This window comes from Pelodiscus sinensis, chromosome 3 (genome assembly GCF_052426305.1).
Source record: "Pelodiscus sinensis isolate ZL-2025 chromosome 3, ASM5242630v1, whole genome shotgun sequence".
NCBI lineage: Eukaryota > Metazoa > Chordata > Testudines > Trionychidae > Pelodiscus > Pelodiscus sinensis.
Window position 1 is genome coordinate 141,390,797 of NC_143054.1, and position 20,676 is coordinate 141,411,472.

The 20,676-nt window shown below is 44.5% G+C and overlaps 1 protein-coding gene across 9 annotated transcripts in view; it reads left to right on the top strand.

The window, feature by feature from the left end:
• The first annotated feature begins 314 nt into the window (after positions 1-314).
• TJAP1 (tight junction associated protein 1) overlaps positions 315-20,676 on the top strand; it is a 54,218-nt gene continuing 33,856 nt past the window's right edge. Inside the window, exons 1-3 of one of the 9 annotated variants that reach the window (XM_089777394.1) lie at positions 315-442; positions 1,636-1,716; positions 2,445-6,568. The gene's annotated coding sequence lies outside the window, so the exon portion shown is untranslated. Of the gene's footprint in view, positions 1,717-2,444; positions 6,569-10,917; positions 11,074-20,676 lie in introns of all 9 variants that reach the window. The other 8 variants (XM_075925007.2, XM_089777393.1, XM_089777392.1 and 5 more) reach the window with 8 other exon arrangements.

Sequence of the window (20,676 nt, forward strand, 5' to 3'; positions counted from 1 at the left end):
TGCTCGGCGCTGCCCCCCGCCAGGCCGTGTCTACACGGGCACGCGCACCCCGTTTTAGTCACCCCGAGGCCCGCGCACACTCCTCACGCTCTAACATCTAACCCCCCCGCTGTGCCGCGAGAGCGGCGCTTCCAGGGACGCCTACACAGCACGCGCCCCCCGCGCGCGGCGTCTCTCGGGAGCAGGTCTCGCGCGCTAGGACGCTACAAGGAACCGCGCAGCCTCCCACGCTGCTCGTTGCTATGGCGATCTACTACGCGCCTCCCCCCCTTCCGCCGTGCGTGGTTCCGCCCCTCCTCAATGACGCACCTACGCCTGTGCGTGGGGATTCCACCGGATTACCCAACCTACCCCTCGGCAAAATGGTGGCCTGAACCGAGCGTGTGGGGCCGGGCCGAGCGGGGGCAAAGTTTGGGGCGGGCCCGAGACAGAACCGAACCGGGTCAGAACCGGCTGTAAAGTCCCCGGGAGGCCGGGAGGAGCGGAACCCGATTGGTTCAGAGCCGGACCGGGACCCCGGGGGGGTTGAGGGAGCCCAGCCAGGTCAGAACCGAGCCGGGGGCGGGAAGGGGGCCGGCCCCGATCCTGGCCCCGAGTTCCCAGGTCCCAGTTGGGTCAGAGCTGGTCTGGGGTAGGGTCCGGCCAGGCCAGAGCTGCGCCCGCCCACAGAGCGCCCCGTCCGATCCAGAACCGAACCGGGACCCGCGAGCTAGGGAGGCAGTTCGGCTCTGCCCTGGCTTGTGGCCCTGGCGCCAAAGGGGAGGGAAACGCTCAGAACTAGCTGTGAAGTCACATTGCTGCTGAGCGGAGCTGGGCCCAGCAGAATCAGAACAGCACTGGGGACGTGAGCCAAGGGAGGAAAACTATCAAAGCCAGAGAATCATCCTGGGTCTGGAACTGAGCCAGTTTAAACCCAGGGGAGTCCATAAGAACTGATCCCAGAACTGAACTGTCTGCGCTTATGGGCCAGAGACATCTAAACTAAGTTTGAACAGAACCAGATCCTTATTGAGTGAAAGTCCGGGGACTACATACGTTTAGGAGTGAGTCAGTGATAGCCACAACTTTCAAATTGGAAAATAAGTGAAGCAAATCTGACACAGTTTGTGTAATCAAGACCCAAACTGTGTTGAAGAAGTCAGAGTGAGGAAAGGGAACAAACACTGTGCTGGGGAGGAGAAAGGATTCTTTACCAAACTAGAGTTTCTTTCCTTCCCCTCCTCCCCCCTTCCCCAGTACCAGGCAGCATCAAAGAGACTTTCTGCAAGGAAGCCAGTGAATCTGAACAGATCCTAAGAACAAGGAAGGTTTAGAGATCAGTAGAGCTGAACCACATTTGGATCTGGGCTAGAGCTTGACCGGGTGAATGGGAGACAATGAAGTATGACAGAAGTGAAAGGCTGAGGACTGGCACTTGGATTTGTAAATGGGAGAGAGAAAAAAAATCTTTCCAAATAAAATTGCATTAATAGGCAAAAGGTTGAACGAGAGCTATACATTTCTCTGGGCTGGGGATGGATCAGGTCTGAGAGAGGCCAGCTGGAATGAGCCTACTGAAAAGATAGCCTGGCAAAATGAGACTGCTTCTTGCCTGACAGGGCTTCTCAGTCAAAGCTGCAGATCTGTATTTTGCAGAATCAGTCCAGAGACATCTGATGTAAAGGGACTGCACGGAAGGAGAAAGTGAATCCATTGGCTACAAACATCAGAGAGCAGGTAAGGAAGCCAGGAATGAGATGATGCTCCACCCAAAGTGTTTCAATTCCTGAAAAATGTGAGAGGCATGTAACTAGCAAATGAGCCATCTGTGGGTCCTGCATGCCCAGGTATTCTCTTTGTTACATTAGATCCATATTATATAAATCAGACCCAGTGTGAGAGGGTAGACTTGAGAGATGGTAACTGCAGGGTGCTAATACAAGAGATAAGGAGTTTTAGGTTGAATTCAAGATCAGAAACTAAACAGCCAAGGCAGTGTCAGTGCTTTTTGTGCCCCATGAAAGGAGCACTTTAAAGCCCTGTCTCTGTGCTGAAGCAGCTGTGTGTATATCTCTTGAAATGAGTCAGTATGAACTGGTTACAGGCAGATCCAGGGTGTGCTGGAGCTATCCCTGCCTTATTTAAAAAATCTGCCTCATTGGGGCTGCACAACACACTTTCTCAGGATTACTCTGATGACTGTTCTGTGCTTAAATGTAAAGCAGCCTAGCACATCTATGAGTGATGTAGTTCTCGTCCAAATGTAGATGCAGCTTAGTCGATGGAATAATGCCTCCTGTCAGTGCAGGAACTGTCTGCACTAAGGCACTATAGTGGCACAGCTACTGCTGTGCTGTATAGCACCTGTAGTGCAGATGTGGCTTATTGTGAGAACTGTGGTGTATCATATTGGGTAATTTCATTAAATTCCTTCTAGTAAGTCATCAATTTCATCTGTGCATTAGGTGATTCCCTGATGCCAAGGCAAGTGCACTTCTGGGCCTGCCCGCAGCTGGATGAGGAATGTATGGAGACCAAGTTGAAAGGATGGATTGTTCAGTGTTTATATAGTAACATCAAGAGTGGATGTTACTGCTGGAACCAGTTCCCTCTGTATCAAAGATGGCATTGCAATTTTCTACTGACTGTTCTAAGTAGCTGTGGTCCTCTGCAAGTTGCTTGTTTTTCAGTTTTCAATCCCTGAATTCTTCTCTTTTCGCTCTTACTGAATAGCACTTGGATGGCACAGAGTGTAAAAAGGCCAAGGAATTTGGGACGGGTGTATTCCTCATTGAGGGTCTGCCTCTCATGCTCATGGTGGGTTACTGATGTAGCACACTTTGGCATTGTGGTGGGTACCCTCTGGAGAATGCATGGTATCAGGAGTTGCACATAATATAGTATTAGTGCTGTTGGCCTTGCCTTATGGGCACTTTTAAGGGGTGAGAAAAGACGTTCTGCTCAATAATGGCAGAATAAATGGGACAGACTAAAACCATGATTGTGTGTTACCCAGTAACTAGCAAATCACGGGCTTCTTAATTTGTGCATGCTGAACTTACTACACATACTAGGGGTTTCTTGCATCTCTCCTTTTCCTCCCACAAGCTCTTTGTGTGCCACATTCCTGTCGCCTCTACTCCAGGGACACTCTGCAAAGCCCTCAGCTCCTTCTTCAAGCTTACAGCTGTTAGTGACCCACATTTTCCCCTTATCCCCACAGGAGGTGCTTTATAACCATGTGCCAAGGTCTCCCAATCTCCCCCCATTCTCATGTGCCCCCTGCACCTCTCCCCCCAGGGTCCACCAGTCTCTCCCTGCCCTGTGTTCTGTGAGCTCCATTTCTCCCTCTCTCATATCAGTGATCCCAGTTTTCTTCTGAAACCAGAAGCTCTGTGGGCATCCCCATTTCCCACTACCCCTTTTCCCACACCGTTTTTTTTCTATCAAATGTCATTGATAGCGATAATATGTAAAACTATTGAAGCTATTGGCAGATATGAAATAAGAATATTGTTATGTATTAATGGGTACCATCAACCAGTAATTTGATCTGTAGACAGTTGCAGAGGTGCTTGCAGGTATGGCTGTGCTAGTCAGATGTTCAGAGCTTCATGTGTGTTCCATTGTACCCCTTTTGGTCTTCCGATTTTATCCACATTTAGTAGGTTTCTGGGCGTTGATATCTAGAATATTCCTTGAAATATTGGAGTTGATCAGATGCAACCTTCAAAAGTTATTGCATTACAGATAGACAGGAAAATCGTTAAGTATAAGGCCTTCACAAGCTAGGCTAAAGATACCTCCATTCAAAATAGTGCTTGATTGCCCTGGAGACTGATATTGTGTATCAGGAGGTATAGCCTGGGTAACAGCAGATGGGCTCCTCATCTTGCTAATATATCTTACTCATTTTTAGGTAGTGGGCATTTAAAATTGTTGTAGAGGCTCCATTTGTTGCCACACTTCAGACATTGCTACATGTAGTAGGGCAGAAGCACAGCCAGTCTGTGTATTGCTTCCTTATAAGCACAGGGCTGACACTCTGAGTGTATGACAAGATTTGTCTAATACTGGTCCAATTCCCTCTGCCATAAGCTGCTGTACTATGTGCAGGAGACCCACAGGCACAGTCACTTCTTAGGCTGGGGTCTAGGGAATGAAGGAAAGGTAGGATGCCCACTACAAGAAGGGGGATGTATCCTGTAGTCTTGTTAGCAGGACTGAGGCTGGCAGGAGCTGAAATTGTCATGGGGGAGCAGATATGGTTTTCTTTAGCTACTAGACTAATTAATAAAGAAAAACTGACTTTCCTTAATGCTAATGACCCGTAATGATTTTAAAGTGTTTTGTGAATTCTCTTCAGATAAAATGCCTGAACAGGACAGTTCAGTCTGTCACCCTTTTGGTCCTTGGCCTCTATTCAGACTATTAGCTAGGGTTCAGTTAGTGCCAAGTATGTTGTGTTCACTAAGAATGGGAGTGAATTCAGCCCCTTCCTAAACTGATAGCATTCAGAGACCAGTAAAGACTTGTGAATGTAGATTTCTGCCAGTCCCCCAGCATAAAATCTGCTCTTTTATCCAAGATAGATCTGTAACTGAATTGGAGAAATATAACTTTTCTCAGGTGAAGTGTCTTTATGGCCTGGTTTGAGAGGAAGGACAATCTTGTGGTCAGTGCATTGGTCTAGGTCTCTAGGACACAGGTGAACTGCATTCTGTTTTTGGCTCTGCATAGACTTAGTGTGAGTCACTGCTCCCCTCCCCTCGATTTGCCTTCCTTCCTCATTAACATATAGGACTAATACTACCTCACTGGGGAGCTGAGGATTCCTTCAATAGTGTCTTTGAGGTGCTCAGATATTTTGGAGATGAACTCCACAGAAATACCTACAAATAAATAAATACACTAAAGTGTGACTTGCCTGTTGCTCATAATGAAGGAGGAACTCGTGTGGTCCACTGTCTTTCACAGTCTATGGAATAATGAAATTGCTGTAAAACAGGGCAACAATTAAAGGAGGAGGGCATTCCAAGAAAATTCCTAGTCTCTGGACTGTACATTTTTTCCACTTTTTACATGCTCTCTTTTATGGTTGTGTCTTTACACGTGGCTCATATTTCCCTCTTTTTATCTCCTCCTCTCTTTCAGATCAGGAAACCATTCTCTTGTTTGCTAGCATGTCAGTGTACTGTCTTATTGCTAATGTGCTCAGACAGGGATGCCCCAGAAGCAGCATCTCAGTCTGTCTTGTGTCTGAAATGACATGATACACTCTGGAATGTCCTACTGAAAGCTGTGGTTACTGGATCACTAAGGATTTCCAAATGGCTGTGAAGACTATTTTCTTCCACTATTTGATCTGAGGAAGTGGGTCTGGCCCACGAAAGCTCATCATCTAATAAACCATCTTGTTAGTCTTTAAAGTGCTACATTGTCCTGCATTTTGCCTCAGAGGGATGTGAGTCCCATAATGCCTGAATGGGAATAAAGAGTTAATTGGAATGCTTTATTCATATGACTTGCATCAGCTCTGTATTTCTGGCCTGGCACAGTGCTACTTGCTGAGTCCTGGAAGGACTTCGTATGAGAAGCTAAAGTTCCTGACTATATTTTTCAGACAAATGAATGAAATTCAGTGATGCTGATGAGCAACAAATGTAATGTTGGTTTAAAAATACTTTCACGTGATGTATAATTAATTTGTGGAACTCACTAGCAATTAATAGGATTGGGGCAAAGGGTTAACTGAGATTCAGAATAGGTCTGACAGTTAAATGAATGAGAGGATCCAGAGATTTACTTTTCTTATTATATAATAAAATATGTATTTTAGAAGGGATTATCATCCTTATGCTTCAGCACATAAACCCACTCTAACTACTGAGAGTTAGGAAGAAAATGGTTATTCCATAACTGTTGACTAGGATTTTCTTGCACCTCCTTCTGAAGCATCTGGTACTGGGCAGTGTCAGAGACAGTGTCCTGACCCAAATGGACCCCATATCTGATCCATCCTGACAGTTCTTCAAGTACAGTATATCTTTGCCCTATCAGATAGCCTGTTAAATCTTCCTCTTGATGATCACTCTTAAAGATCACTCTTTGTGGTCCTAACATTTTAGGGGTTTAGAGGGTCATGAAGGGGGGAAATCTTGGGGATTAGTGCAGTCTTGTTTTCTCTTATACATGATTGGGTCCTCACTTGCCTTGTGGGTATGGCCTCCTTACTCCTGGTTATTAGGGGACACCATCACTCTGTGCTTCTTTCAGCTGCTGCTAGAAGGAAAAGGAATGTGTGGAGTTTGGCCCCTCCACGTTTCAAGCTTATAGTGAACTTTAGTCTGAGAGGTGCTTGCTGGAAGCCTTGCTGGCTGGGGGATGGAACTCTTCTAAGGACATTCTAGTGAAATCTGGTATGTTTGTGTGCCAGCTAAAGCCTTCTTGTGCTGCAAGACTTTTCCATCATCCCATTAGCCACCTCCGTCACTGCTGAGGACCTAGAGGTGGTTGGATGCTGCCTGTTCATGTGGTCATGCAGACTGAATCGGGAAGGAGGGATGGACTGATAAGGCGCAAGGTCCTTGTAAGTGATTGTGGAGGGGAAGTGTGTGTAAGAGGGCATTTGGTAACAGTGTATGTTGGAGTGTGTCAGTTACAAGGGCCATGGCAAAATGGATGAATTTTCAGAACTGGGGATGGATTCTAGCTATGAGATCTGTGTACACAGTCCCATGGATTTCACTGGATACTATGCACACATCTAGGGCAGAATTTAGCCATTTATGTGTAATCATGTTCCGTGAACAAACAGTGATTTCCCCACCTAGTTCTGAGCAATTGTCTGTGTGATTCTGAGGGAATAATGTTGAGAAGTGAAATGGTTCAGCATCAGATAGTAGGACTTAAGGCAGGGACCTTAAGGCAGACTGTTGTGGGCTCCTGTGTGGGATCTGATCTCTGACTGCTTCACTTCATCAGCAGTATGGAACTTTGTGCTCATGAAGGAGGCAGCTCAGTGCTATGCCTTGATATAACAATTTGAAATGCCCAAAGGTCAGCATTCCAGTGTTTAACTATGCTTATAGTTAGAGCTGTGGATCTCACAACAACAGTGTCTTGGGCCAGGTTCTATCTTGTTATAACTTATCTATGAAGTGAGGTTAATTGACAATGCTGCAGAATCCATAACTGACATTTCCAGCTGTTGTACATGTAACGTCTCAACTCTAATGTGGCATTAATGTAACTTACTGAATTTTCTTTAAAGACAGGAGAAGGGGATGTGCTTATATCTGTAAAGGGGCATTGTACTTGAACTTGTATAAAACTGTAGGAAAACTTGACTCTGTGGCATTTGTTTCTAGTGAAGATCAAATGTTTTTCCAAGTTAATTAGACTAGAGTCATAGAAATGTAGGGCTAGAAAGGAACACAAGAAGTCATCAAGCTCAGCCCCTTGGGCTGAGGCAGAACAATGTATATCCCTGAGAGGTGTGCAGAGGATTTTAAGAACAAGTTAGATTATAAAAATGAATAGTCCTGTGGCACCTTAAACACTAACAAAAGTATTTAGTATCATGAGCTTTCGTGGACAAAACCCACTTTATTAGATGATGAAGTAGCAGGTATTTTATAACAGGGAGGGGGGAAAAGTACCTGTCAATTGTAGGGCCAGTGCTAGTGAGGCTAATTAAAAGGGCTGCAAGTGTCTCATACTTAGCTTTTGATGTAAAAATCCAGTGTTAAAGGCAAGGAAGACTGGCTTTATAATGCAACATCCAGATAATGTGTTTGTTCAAGCTGAGAGTAACTGTAAAATTTGCAGAGGAATACAAATTCTGTACACTCTCTCTGTAATTGGCTGCAACAGTCCTTTGTGGAAGAATGGCTACTTTTAAATCCATGATTGAGTGCTCAGGCAAGTTAAAATGTTCCCCTACAAGTTTGTGTGCTACCATTTCTGATGTCTGGTTTGCATCCATTTATCATGTGCAAATTTGACGTTGTTTCCCTGGTATATGTTGCATTCTAAAGCCAATCTTCAAATTTTCAAATACCCCTAAAACCAGAGTATTTGAAACACCCTTGCTGTTTTTTAGCAAGGATTGTGTTCCTGCCAAGAGGAAAACTTAAAAAAATATTTATGTATTTATTTATTTAAATATTATTTAAAATGAAACGGATGCTGTCAACTTGAAATCAGTTGATACAAAATGGGCTAAAAGTAGTTGCAGCTGCTTCAGCTGCCCCAGTTTCTCCCTGCTGGTTTATAGTTTTAAATCTCATTGTCCTATTTTTTAAAAATATTTTTAATCTGAGCTGTTTTGAGCAACAATATTAGATAAGTATGATTTTTCAAATTGCCAATGTCCGTTTAAGCTGTTCGCACTTTCTGAGCAGATAGTGCCTGTGTGATTAATGTATGAAAAATACATTTTGTGCCCCCATATTCATAGTTTAACATTCCGCGGGTCTTCTGTTTAGCTGTGTAAGTTCCTGAAAACTAGCTTTACTCAGAAGGATATCCTTGATGGTAACTCTTCATTACAAGTATAACATTGTACTAGCAGATGTTTATATATGTCCTACATCTGATCACTTGGGGCAGGTTGGGAAATGTAATTTGATGAAGCCTTTTGCACCAGGCAGGATTGATTCCTGAAAATAAATGCAACCTGCAGGACTATAGAATCCTTACAGATTATATTTGTAAATGTCTTAGTTTTCCCCTGACTTGTTGGTGCTTCTGTGTAAAGCCTCCCAGGTGTGTCTGAAATGGTCTAATTGGATTCACTGTTCAAGGTGCCAACTGGGTGGGGAGAGCTCTTTTACCATGTAGTACAGGAGATGATTTATTGCTAGACTGACAACTCACAATATAAACATTAGCCTGAGCATGATCTTGTACCAAAATCCCGCCCACGCACGGAGGTAGGAATCTTCCTGCCACGCGCCATAAATCGTTTATGGTTTGCTCATGCCAGTGCATTTGAGAAACAGCTGTGGACTGGGATTAGCAGTTTGCAGAAGGCCTGTGCTAGGCTAAATTAGGGTCGACTGTCCCAGTGGTGAATGCGGGTAGTGGAGAAAATAGAGTGCAGTTTCAACTAGAAAGGCTGCTAGCCAGGGTGGATAGAAATCAACATTAAAAAATATTAAATCAGATGTTTTATATAAATATTAAAATACATTTTCTTTTTTTAAAAATAAACCTGTTTAAAATGAAATCTGAGTTTAATACAAATTCTATTAAAGCCTAAACATCTTACAATCCTTAAAACATTTACATAAAAAAAGCTGAATCTGTGGCCTTCTATCAAAAACTTTGTGTTAAAAGCTGTTTTTCTATATAAAAAAAACAATTGTGTGTGTGAGCGGGGTAGAATCTAATTTTTTAGGTAAAAATTGATAAATGTGGCGTAATAGGTCATGTACTGTATTAAGGACTTGATCCTGTATGGGTCCCAGAAGTTTTGCTACTGGGTGCAAGAGACTAGCAAAGTCACCATAGGCACTGGGAATCTGAAGTCTGACTTAAGGAGAAACCATCATATATAGCTCATTAGGATCATCCACTGATCCCAGCTGAGTAGACTTGTGCTCCTGTTTTACAGTTGTTCCCTAGGTGAGCTTTGACTGGCTCAGATTTCAATTTAAAGGAAGTCATGCCACAGAACTGGTATAAGTTATTAGCTAAGCAACTGGAACCAACCAACCAGTTTGTTGAAGTGCTAAACCAGCTATTGACAATAGTAGTCTCTTTTGCAGACCCAGAAAGAGATTTTTTTTTTCACCTGCACTAGTTCATTCAAAGTTGAGAGATCAACTGGGAGTTGGAAAAGCAGGAAAACTTGTCTTTCTCTTCCAATCTATGAATAGAATGATGAGGGAGGAGAAGAGATTTACTAGTTTTAAAACTTGAAGAACAATCTAAATAACTTAGGGGACTTGCATTTTTAAGAAACTTAGTCAATTAAAGCTCCTGTCATGCTCACTTAGGCATATTGGAAAATTTTCCTAAATTGACATGAAACAATTAATCTCTCTGTTTAATAAATTATTTAATTGTAAATGTGAAACATGATTTGATTGGATGTTTATGTATCCAAAGCTTTAATAAAATAAATGTTACGTGCTGTTTTGTGTGATTAATTAAATTTCAGTTACTATCCTAATGCAATTGACACAAATTGTGAGCAAAAAGTTAATTTTCCATTAAGTAAGCAACAAATCCACCATTTTCTAGTATACTAAAATATATGATTAATAAGAATGTAGAAATATGAATCTATATAATTGCTTAAATATATGTAAATAGTTTTAGTATTCCCTCCAAAATAGCAAAAAGATGTACTGAATCTTGTGTGAAGGCTTTATTTGGTTGTAAAACAGTGTGTTTTAATGGTTATGTCAATCAACAGAAAATAATGAAGGTGCAAATGGAAAAGTTGATTAAAATACATTTTAGTCAATTCACCATGCTGTTGGCTCAGGTGACAGGCAAAGAGGCAGGGAAAGGGAAATGGTGGTCTTTCAGGCTGTCATGGTAGCTATATCATGCTTATTACTAATATGGAATACCTGATTGATGGGTATCCTGTAAAGTGGGGGGATTGACTACATTTAACAGCTAATCAATAGTCAGAATGTGGATCAGCCATTCCTGCCAAAGAGAAGCTGAGGGAATAGAAAGGCAGCCCCTGACCATGATATAATTTCTCTGAGGCTGTGTCTAGACTACAAAGTTTTATCGGAAGAAGATACTTTTTCTGCTTTTCTTCCGAAAAAGGCTTTTCCGACAGTTTGCCCGTCTACACTGGGCCAAATGTCAAAAAAAAAAGCCTCTTTCGGAACATCCCTTCTTTCCTCTTACTACCAGGTTTACAGGGATGCCGAAAAAAACATGTCTGCTTTTCCGATTTTTTTTTTCCAGAAAAGCAGATGTGTTCCTTGGATGCAGCAGAGCTTTTACGGGATAATATCCTAGAAAAACTCTGCAGTCTAGACGTACCCAGAGATTCCTGAATGTCAGCAGAACTGGAAGTTGTATGACTCCACCTTGGGCTTCAGAACTGTATTACACGTTTCAGTAAGAATTATATTATAATGCTAAAGATACCTCGGTGATAGCTACAGTATAAGAACCTAAATAGAACTGGGGTCTATTTCTTTCATGCTGTCTTGAGTATTCAAAGAGTGGTTGTGAATCATCTCAATATGTCTCTAGTGACTAACACATGGGAGAGGGGACTAGTTATGGTAAATTCTCTCTTCAGGCCCTAACAGTAAGCTGTTTCATAACTGTGAATGTGTTTGCACTCTTTTTGTACAGCATTTAACACGACAAAACCCTTGTGTTAGTTGGTGTCTCTGTGTTACCATAATACAAGAATACTCAGACCTTACAGTCTAAATGAGACCATCCATTATGTTCAGACAAATTCTACACGTGATGCATATATTAGTATGTTAGTTGTTGCTGGATTAGTGTCTCCTTGAGCAAATCCTTCTGTAGGTTGTTTGGTTTGAGAATCTGTATGGAATTCTTTCAGCAGGATTTTTGCATCCTTCAAACATAATGACCATGTATCAATGCCTTCAAACTACACCACGCTATGTCATTGCACACGTCAGGCAAAGCAAGGGTCATGGACAAGGGCAAGACAGATGGGTTCTGGAAGCTACTAAGCAAATAGTTTTTCTAATTCCATTGCTTTGCAGACAGCCTCTCAGTCTGTTTCATTGAGCCGCTGTACAGATGGCACACGCTGGAGTAGGAATGTTTTCCCCTCAATTATTTTTTTTTAAATTCAGCTGTCATTCATTGACATTTCCTCACTGATCTGGCCATGGTTGGGGCAACCCCTACACCCATTGGGGTCTAGTAAAAGGGCTGAAGAGCTTCTCACAACCTTTGTTTCCTTACGCTTGCACTTATACATACAGGGGGGCATGGCTCTTCATGTCCTTGTCAGAGTAGTGAGGTCTCTTCTCCAAGTCCCTAACTTCTTTGGGTAAAGGTGCTTCGTCTCCAGCATTGACTAGACCCTTGGCACTTCAGTTGAGACTGAGGCCAGTTAATGTAAAATATATTGGGAGTTGTTTATGTTGCAGACACCCAAAAGCAGGGGAAGCAGTGAGGTCTAGTGGCATTGGACTGGGACTCAGGTCACCTGAGTTCTAGTCCTGGCTCTGTTACTGACTTAAGACAAGCCATTTCACCTTCGTGCAACTTTCAGTTTCTTCATCTGAAAACGGAAGGTAGTAATACTGATAGGATAACGAGCCTTGTGGATAAGGGAGAAGCGGTGGATGTCATATACCTAGACTTTAGTAAGGCATTTGATGCGGTCTCGCATGATATTCTTATTGATAAACTAGGCAAATATAACTTAGATAGGGCCACGATAAGGTGGGTGCATAATTGGCTGGATAACCGTAGTCAGAGAGTTGTTGTTAACGGTGCTAAATCCTGCTGGAAAGGGATAACAAGTGGAGTTCCGCAAGGGTCTGTTTTGGGACCCGTACTGTTCAATATCTTCATCAATGATGTAGATATTGGGATAGAGAGTACGCTTATTAAGTTTGCAGATGATACCAAACTGGGTGGGATTGCAACTTCTTTGGAGGATAGGGACATAATTCAAAATGACCTTAGCAAGTTAGAGAAATGGTCAGAGGTAAACAGGATGAGGTTTAATAAAGAGAAATGCAAAGTGCTCCACTTAGGAAGGAACAATCAGTTCCATACATACAAGATGGGAAGCGACTGTCTAGGAAAGAGCATGGCGGAAAGGGATCTAGGGGTCATAGTGGACCACAAGTTGAATATGAGTCAACAGTGTGATGCTGTTGCAAAAAAAGCAAATATGATTCTAGGTTGTATCAACAGGTGTGTTGTAAGCAAAACTCATGAAGTCATTCTGCCGCTCTACTCTGCACTAGTTAGGCCTCAGCTGGAGTACTGTGTCCAGTTCTGGGCGCCACATTTCAAGAAAGATGTGGAGAAATTGGAAAGGTTACAGAGAAGAGCGACAAGAATGATTAAAGGTTTAGAGAACATGACCTATGAAGCCAGGCTTCATGAACTGGGCTTGTTTAGTTTGGAAAAAAGAAGATTAAGGGGGGACATGATAGCGGTTTTCAAATATCTAAAAGGGTGTCACAAGGAGGAAGGAGAAAATTTGTTCCTCTTGGTTACTGAGGACAGGACAAGGAGTAATGGGCTTAAAGTGCAGCAGGGGAGGTTTAGATTGGACATTAGGAAAAAATTCCAAACTGTCAGGGTGGTCAAATATTGGAATAAATTGCCAAGGGAGGTGGTGGAATCTCCCCCTCTGGAGATATTTAAGAACAGGTTAGATAGACATCTGTCAGGGATGGTGTAGACGGAGCTTGGTCCTGCCTTGAGGGCGGGGGGCTGGACTCGATGACCTCTCGAGGTCCCTTCCAGTCCTATTATTCTATGATTCTATGATCTCCTTTGTAAAGCACTTTGAACTCTATAGAGGAAAAGTTCTATATAAGAGGTAGCTTGGTGTTACTATTTTGCAGGATCCCTAAAATCCATCTCTATGGGAGAGTGGCTCTAAGCCACAGAATATTAAAAATCTAGGTCTGGATGGCTGTTAACCCAAATGAGTAAATCCGATTTGTTACTGTTCTTTATTTAGAGCCCTGCAGGTACATAACATGACTAGAGAGGGGTGTGATCATATTTATAGCTCTCTTGGTCCTCCTGGTACTGTTGGTGGAATTGACCCCTTCTCCACCCTAGAAATCAGTGTCAAGGATTTACCTTCTCTGTCAGCCAGAGTGGAGCTACAAGTTTAACCTCAGCACACCCAAAAAATCTTGCCTTGAGGCTGTTTGTCCCTAGGGTTAGGAATCTGTTTCACAGGCAGCAGTTTGCTTGTGTGAGGCTGTATCTCCTGAATCTTTCAGTAGAATTCTGAAGAGAATAATCCAGTGTGGCAGAAACCTCACACTGGCTAGTGTAGCTCTTTGTGGGGCGGGGAGGGGGGAGGAGAGTGGAGGGAAGGAGAGGAGTAATAAGGGAATGAGTGGAGTTAAGCTCCCTCTGTTTGCTCCCCTGCCCAGCTGTGTAGTAAGTTAGCAATACGTGTCTGTTCTTATTCTTCTGAAAGTAGACTTTGTTCTCTGGAGACTGCTAATCATGCCCCATGGGGGTGTAATCAGTTATAAGGTATTTAATACAGTGCAGGCGGGAACAGGCCGCCTGGCCGAGCTGGCAGATTGCAACACTACAATTATAAAGGGCCCTTTTCCCCCACTCACCGCCCACCGGTGGCAGGCTGAGGGCTGTACCAGGAGACAGTGTTAAACATACAAAGTATATGTGTGGGTTAGGAGAGGAAGAGGGAAAGTTGCAGACACACCACCTATTCCTGGAAGCAGGAAGATGTGAATGCTGGGAGAGCTGCAGACATGGCACTCTGCACTGTTGAGAGTTGGGGCAGATATGGGGGTGGGTTAAGTGGGGTGGAAAGGAGCTTCTTTCCTCTCTCTGAACCTGAGCTGGGTATGTGTGGCACATATGTGGTTGTAACTGGGAAAGCACATCTGTTCCTTATGCCTTCTCAGGCCCAGGTTTACAAGGTGTTAGGGGCCTAATGAGGTTTACAAAAGCTCCTCATCTGGCAAGCTGTCTACATTTGATGGGAGTTAGGTGTCTAACCTATGTAGGTTCTTTTGTAAATTCAATGAGTTGCCTATCTGCACCTTGATGTGCCTAAATACCTTTTGAAAATCAGGTCCTTAGTGCCCGTATTGTGTGGGAAGGGTTCGTTTTGGGGAATAGTTACCCCGGGCCTACCAGTCTTAGTTCCACAGCCCGATGGACCTTCTCAAGTTCCCTAGAATCACTCTCTCCTGGTTAAGCCCTGGTGGCACACTGGGCTCTTTTTGCACCCTTCCAGTGCTTGTCGGTAGTAGTCCTGTCTCTCCCACTCTCCCCCCCCCTTTTTTTTTTGAACTCTCCAGCTACGTCCCCTTGTGAATACTGCGTATCAGCCACCTGATCATCCTTGTTGCTCTTCTGTGAATTCTTTGGGCTTAGGGAGGAGTAGTGCTCTACCCAGTGTTAGGATGCAGTACTATTGCTGCAACGTTATTTCCCCTCAGTTGTAACTGGGTAGTGATACTGTTCTTCTCAGCTCCCCTTCACCATGCCCTTTGATGCTGATGAGCAGAGGGGAATATCTCTTCTGCTATATCCCTGTGTGATCTAGTTTCTCTGGTTTTGCCCTGTGCATGTTATGAAATCCCAGCCCTTCTTAAAATCCCCTTGCATTACTGCTGCTGCCAGCCCACATGCTAATGAGCACTAGCTAGGATTCCATTTGGAGCCCATGGGTGGGTGTTGCTGAGGAGTGTCACAGGAAGCATACGCTAACCAGAATGCAGGTACTGAAAGGTCTGTGACAGTGTCCTGTCTCTGGTAAATGCCGAGCCTGATCCTGGCCAGCTCTTGTGAGATTCCAAATCTGGTCATCACCCTGGCAGTGAGAGCACTGACCATGAAGCTCCATAGCAGCCCATGGCACTGGGTTTAAGTGCTTGAATAGACACTTCTTTTTTTAATTTAGAAAAAAGAAACAGAAAAGCAGGGTATGTGAGATTCAGCACATGACTGGGATGTAAAAAGTCATTAAAATTGTAACTGTATAACTGCTAAAAACCCTAACAGTCACACACGCTGCAGGCTCTGCAGTATAAAGTTTAAATAAGCTTTATACTACGGAGCCTGCAGCGAAGCCTCCCAGGGAACAGGGCCAGCAAGGGCAGTGTGTAACCTGCGGCGGGAGGGCCTGGCAGCCCGCCATGCGAAGGGGCTGCTCCAGCCCCTACTGGTTAACCATTTACAGGTGACCCAGGCTTAACCTGGGATGTTTGGGGACACTACCCACTCGTGTCCTTTTGGAGATCATTCCTATCGCTTTCTCCTTTGGAATGGCTTCCTATCATGAGAGCAGTGGCTTCAGGTGAGGGGCAAGAGCAGCAGTTCTTTAGCTAGGGGGCCAGGGCTTTGTTTATAACGCTACTCAGCAAGGTATGGTTCTATGCGAAGGAATCACCTTAGGCAGAGGTTACCTTTCTAGGCATCTGTGTGCATTCACTGAATTCTCTTCCTCACCATAGTATGCGTGATCATATGCCTACCCAGAGATGGAGGAGTTGGAGTGGAACTGAGATTAGATCAGTTTCTGCAGGCAGTATATATAAATGGATGTGAGGGCAGGGTGTCTATGTAAGAGTGAATGGGAGGAGTTTTGTATCTCTAGGGAAGGATGTGTATGATAGTGGACCCTAGAAAAAGGAAATTAATCTCCCTTCTGGGAGGCCAAAGGCCCAGCCCTTCTGACTAGTTTCATACCTGAATTCAGCTTCAGGCTTTGTCCTTGAGTCCAGCTCTGTCTGCTCCTGTTAACAAGACTTGCTTACAGGTTTGTAGGTTTGTACGTTGACTTATTTATAGGGAAAACAGGGAAATTCCCTTCCCTGCTGCTACTCCACAAACTTTGATGTTAAGTCACTACCTAGCCCAGACAGATCCGCTTCTCTTTCTCTGTGGGCTGCTTTATTAATTCTTGTCTTGTGCTGTTTCTCTTGCTTTGCAGCTCCACGGGGTTCCTACTCCCTGTTACTTGATTGGGTTTGGGACAGAGGTATTAGTGTTAGTTCTGGAGGTGGCATGTGCTGTGGGTGGAGGGCATGTGGGCATGCAGAGGGCATGTGAGCTCAGCTGCTTGTTTTCCTTCCCTGTTCCGTATGGAATGCACCCTGTTTGTCTGTCTTGGCCTGTGGTTGCAGCCTGCATTCCTGCACAGCGAGTCAGTTCGGCGGCAGGCGGCGTGCTGTTTGTGCCCTGGGGCTACCTGCTTTCAGCTCCACATCAAAGGTGTTTTTGGTGTGTAGCTTGTGCCATTTCTGGCCACACCTGGCAGCCTGCAGGCACCTGGGGGTGGAGCCTGGGCTGTGTTTGTAGATGGCATTCAGGGTTCAGGCTTCTCCTTACTTCTGGAAAGGAAGGAGCCAAATCCATGTTAAATAACCTGAGGAATGCAGGGGGAGAGCAGAGCAGAACAGAGTCACTCCAGGGGCATGTCCTAGCAGCAACATTGCCTAAATAGCTGCAGCAAAATAACTCATGCTTGCTCCTTCCAAAAGAATTGTGTGTGGGGTGGGGTTTAACTTACACCAATAAGGCAGCTAAGGTTGGTTCATTCCCTGTGGCCTGCATGCTTCCGAAGTCACTGGTGATTGGGTGGCTAATGCCATCCTACTGTAGAGGCCCATCAGTTGATGGGGGGAGTGTAGTTGCCCTGGCACCTGGTAACTCAAAAGGGCTCAGGGCTCCCAGCTGCCCAAAGCGGCGGCAGCAGCCAGAGCCCATGGCCCTTTAAGTCACGGCCCAGGTGCTGCACAGCATGCTATGGGCATCTCTCAGGGCTGGCGGGGTTGGGATGGGTAGGAAGCATGGTGTGTTTTGGACAGTGCCTCTCCCCTTCCAAGAGTGTGGAGCTGGCCCCCCTCCCACCTTGCTCAGGGGCCTGTCAAGTCTGTCAGCCCCCCCAAAGCTGTAGTCTGTACAAACTGTGAGAGAGTCATGCATATTTGATGTAGAGGCTCCAGAGTCTGTGATCAGTGGAACCATGTCAGCATTTTTCTTCCACTCCCGTGAGTCTTCCATCGAGGACTCATCCAGTCTTCACATGGTTTAATATTCAAAATGAGCATTGGGTTGAATTACTCCTGCTACTACTCTCTTTTGCACATCTGAAGAGACCAGCCACTTTCACTGATAATGACAACTCCAAGGCTGGAAGTTGGGTGATAACTATGGACGTAGGGCACAAATATAAAGTCATCTGCCCCACTGCTCAGTATCCTGCCATGTTCAACCCTTCCTTGCCCAGACGTTGGCCTGGGGGACATATCCGTCATCAATTATTAGCTCGCCTGTCCTGTTGATTAAGGGTGCATCTACACTGCACCGTAGGGTGAAATAAGATATGCAATTTGAGCTACACAAATTTGCGTTTATTTTGAAATTTGGTGATGTCTACACAGCACTTATTTTGAAATAAATCACTATTCCAAAACGTCCCTTACTCCTTGTGGAATGAGGTTTACAGGGATGTGGGAATAGCGAGCCCGTTATATTTCGAAATAATGGGTGCGCTCAGAAGACACGAAAATAGCATTGCAGTGTAAATATAGCCTAAGAGTATTACATTTTCCTTCATCTTTCTCTTTCCTCCTAAAGTATTTAAAGTACCTCTTCTTACTGTCTTTTATGTACCTTGTTAAGTGTAATTAATTTTGTGCCATAGCCTTTTTGATTTTGTTCCTACATGCTTTTTCTAATCTTTTGTACTCGTCCTTAGCAATTCGTACATGCTTCCACTTTTTGTAGAATTCTTTGTTGATTTTTAAGTCATTAAAAAGCTCCTGATGTAGCCATTTTGGCTTTTAACTGTTCTTTCTGTCTTTCCTTCATATCGTTATACTTTGCTGTTATGCCTTTAATTTTGTTTCTTTGAGAAACTGCCTGCTTTCTTGAATTCTTTTTTCCCTTAGATTTCCTTCCCATGGAAGAAGAGTTTACCTCCCAATCTTTAGAATTTGTTAAAGTCTGCTTTTTTAAAGTCCACTGTCCTTATTTTGTTGCTCTCACTCCTTCTCTGCTTAGACTCATGAAGTTGATCATTGTGATCACTTTCCTCAAATTATCTTCAGGCTTCAGCAAGGGCAACCAATGCCGTTTTGTGGTCCGAATCTAGTCTAAAATGGCAGACCTCTTCCTTACTTATTCCACCTTCTGAAACAAGTTGTCCCCAACTTTTCCATCATATGTCTGCGTAGTTTCTGTAAATTAGTGTATATAACCTGCGGGTTATACATGTTCCCCCTCCCCCCCCCCGCGGGGTATACATGTCTGTGTCTTATATAAATTGATTTTTACTCCCCCTGCCCGGAGGAGGGTGGGTGGCGCCTGGCTGCAGCTGCGCAGGATGGTCTTGGGCATGAGCGTGGCTCCCCTCCCACAGGCCAGCCGGCTCACTGACAGCAGGAAGTCTCTGCGGGTTATACACGTGCGCAGGTAATCTAATAATTTTTTACACAGGATAGAAAAACCGCGGGTAATACAAGGGCGTGGGTTATACATGGACGCGGGATATATACGCTAAAACACGGTAGTTCCTTGTTTATCATCCTTTAACAGGAAATAAACACCTTGCATTTATTTTCCAGGCTTTTCAGCTTACTGACAGTTTCCTTTGGGATACAGATTATGACAGTAAAACCAGGAGGTCTTGTAGTAGAATTTAGGGTCACTGTGTTCCCCCTCCCATCTCCTGACTGCTGGGTGGTGTTTGGAGGGGGCTGGAGTGAAAAGGACATGGCCCTAGAGCCAGTATAAGAAGGCTCTATCCTGTTCCCTCCCCATCCATCGTAGTTCAGACAGCTTGTAGGGAGCACGTAGTCAGTTCTTAAATTCAGTTTCTAGGCTAATTTTCACTTTGTTAGCAGGTGCTGGTCTGCTGGATTTGGGGTTCAGCATTCTGATCCAAAGCGTAGGTGCCTAGAGAGGCTCCTGTTTGTGAATCAGGTGGTAAGCTACTCTCATAAATAGCTACAGCTCCCTCTTGTGGGGGAGGGAGAGGAGAGCTGGAAGCCCAGTATGGCTATAGATTGCAATAAAATCTGCTGCTTGTCCTGTGTTTGTGCAGCCACTGGTATTGCGGTGGTTGCTTCCCCATACAACAAATTCTTCAGCCCAGAATTGTAGCGACCCTGGAGCCCTGCCCATGGTGCCTGTACTAAGCAGAGGGAATGAAAGCAAACAACATGTCTGCAAGCTTGGCCAACACAACACTGCAGCATCTCAGCAAGACATCAGCATCCACCTGTTCTCAGTCCTCATGTGACTACTGGAGTATTAGTTCTGTGAATGCTTTACACTCTGACCCTTAACAGAAAAGGTAACTGTAACTGAATGGTCTGTCTCTTTTGGGGTCTGGGGCGTATCAGTCCCTCTTCTAAGACATGGCCATGTTAAGAATATGTGTTCTGAGGGAAACACAGTAGTCAAATTGGGAATGGAGGCCAAGTGCCTACCCAAGGATTGCTCTTCAGGCAAATGATTGTACTGAGCTCACTTGAGGGATCTTAGAGTCTGGAGAAAATTGGAAGGAGACTCCCTGGAGCAGAACCTGATCCCGGCTGTGGGTGAGCTGAGGAATCAGTGATGCCTACAGCACAGACCACGGAAGAAGGGCTGCGGAGCACAATGCCAGGAAGGAAGGTTGTGGCTACCCTATCCCAAGGAAAGAGACATTTGAGCCCAGGAAGGAGAGAAACAATAGGAAAAGGCCCTAGGAAGGAGAATCAGGATGGCTTGTGGCTACAGGGAGCAGAGAGCCCCATTATTTAGGGTTTCCAGAGCTGAAGAGTTTCTGGTAAAGGATGGCAGCAAATTCCTCTTATGCTGCCACCCTGGATGGGGTGTAGCAACCCCTGCTGTAAAGGGAAGGAAGAAGGGATGAACGAGAGCCAGGAGGGATAGAAATTGACTCCAGGATGAGAATGGTTGAAGACAGTTGTGTGCTTGATTCTTTTCGACTTTATCCTGGAAGGGGTGGACTTTTGTGACTTTGGCCTCTGG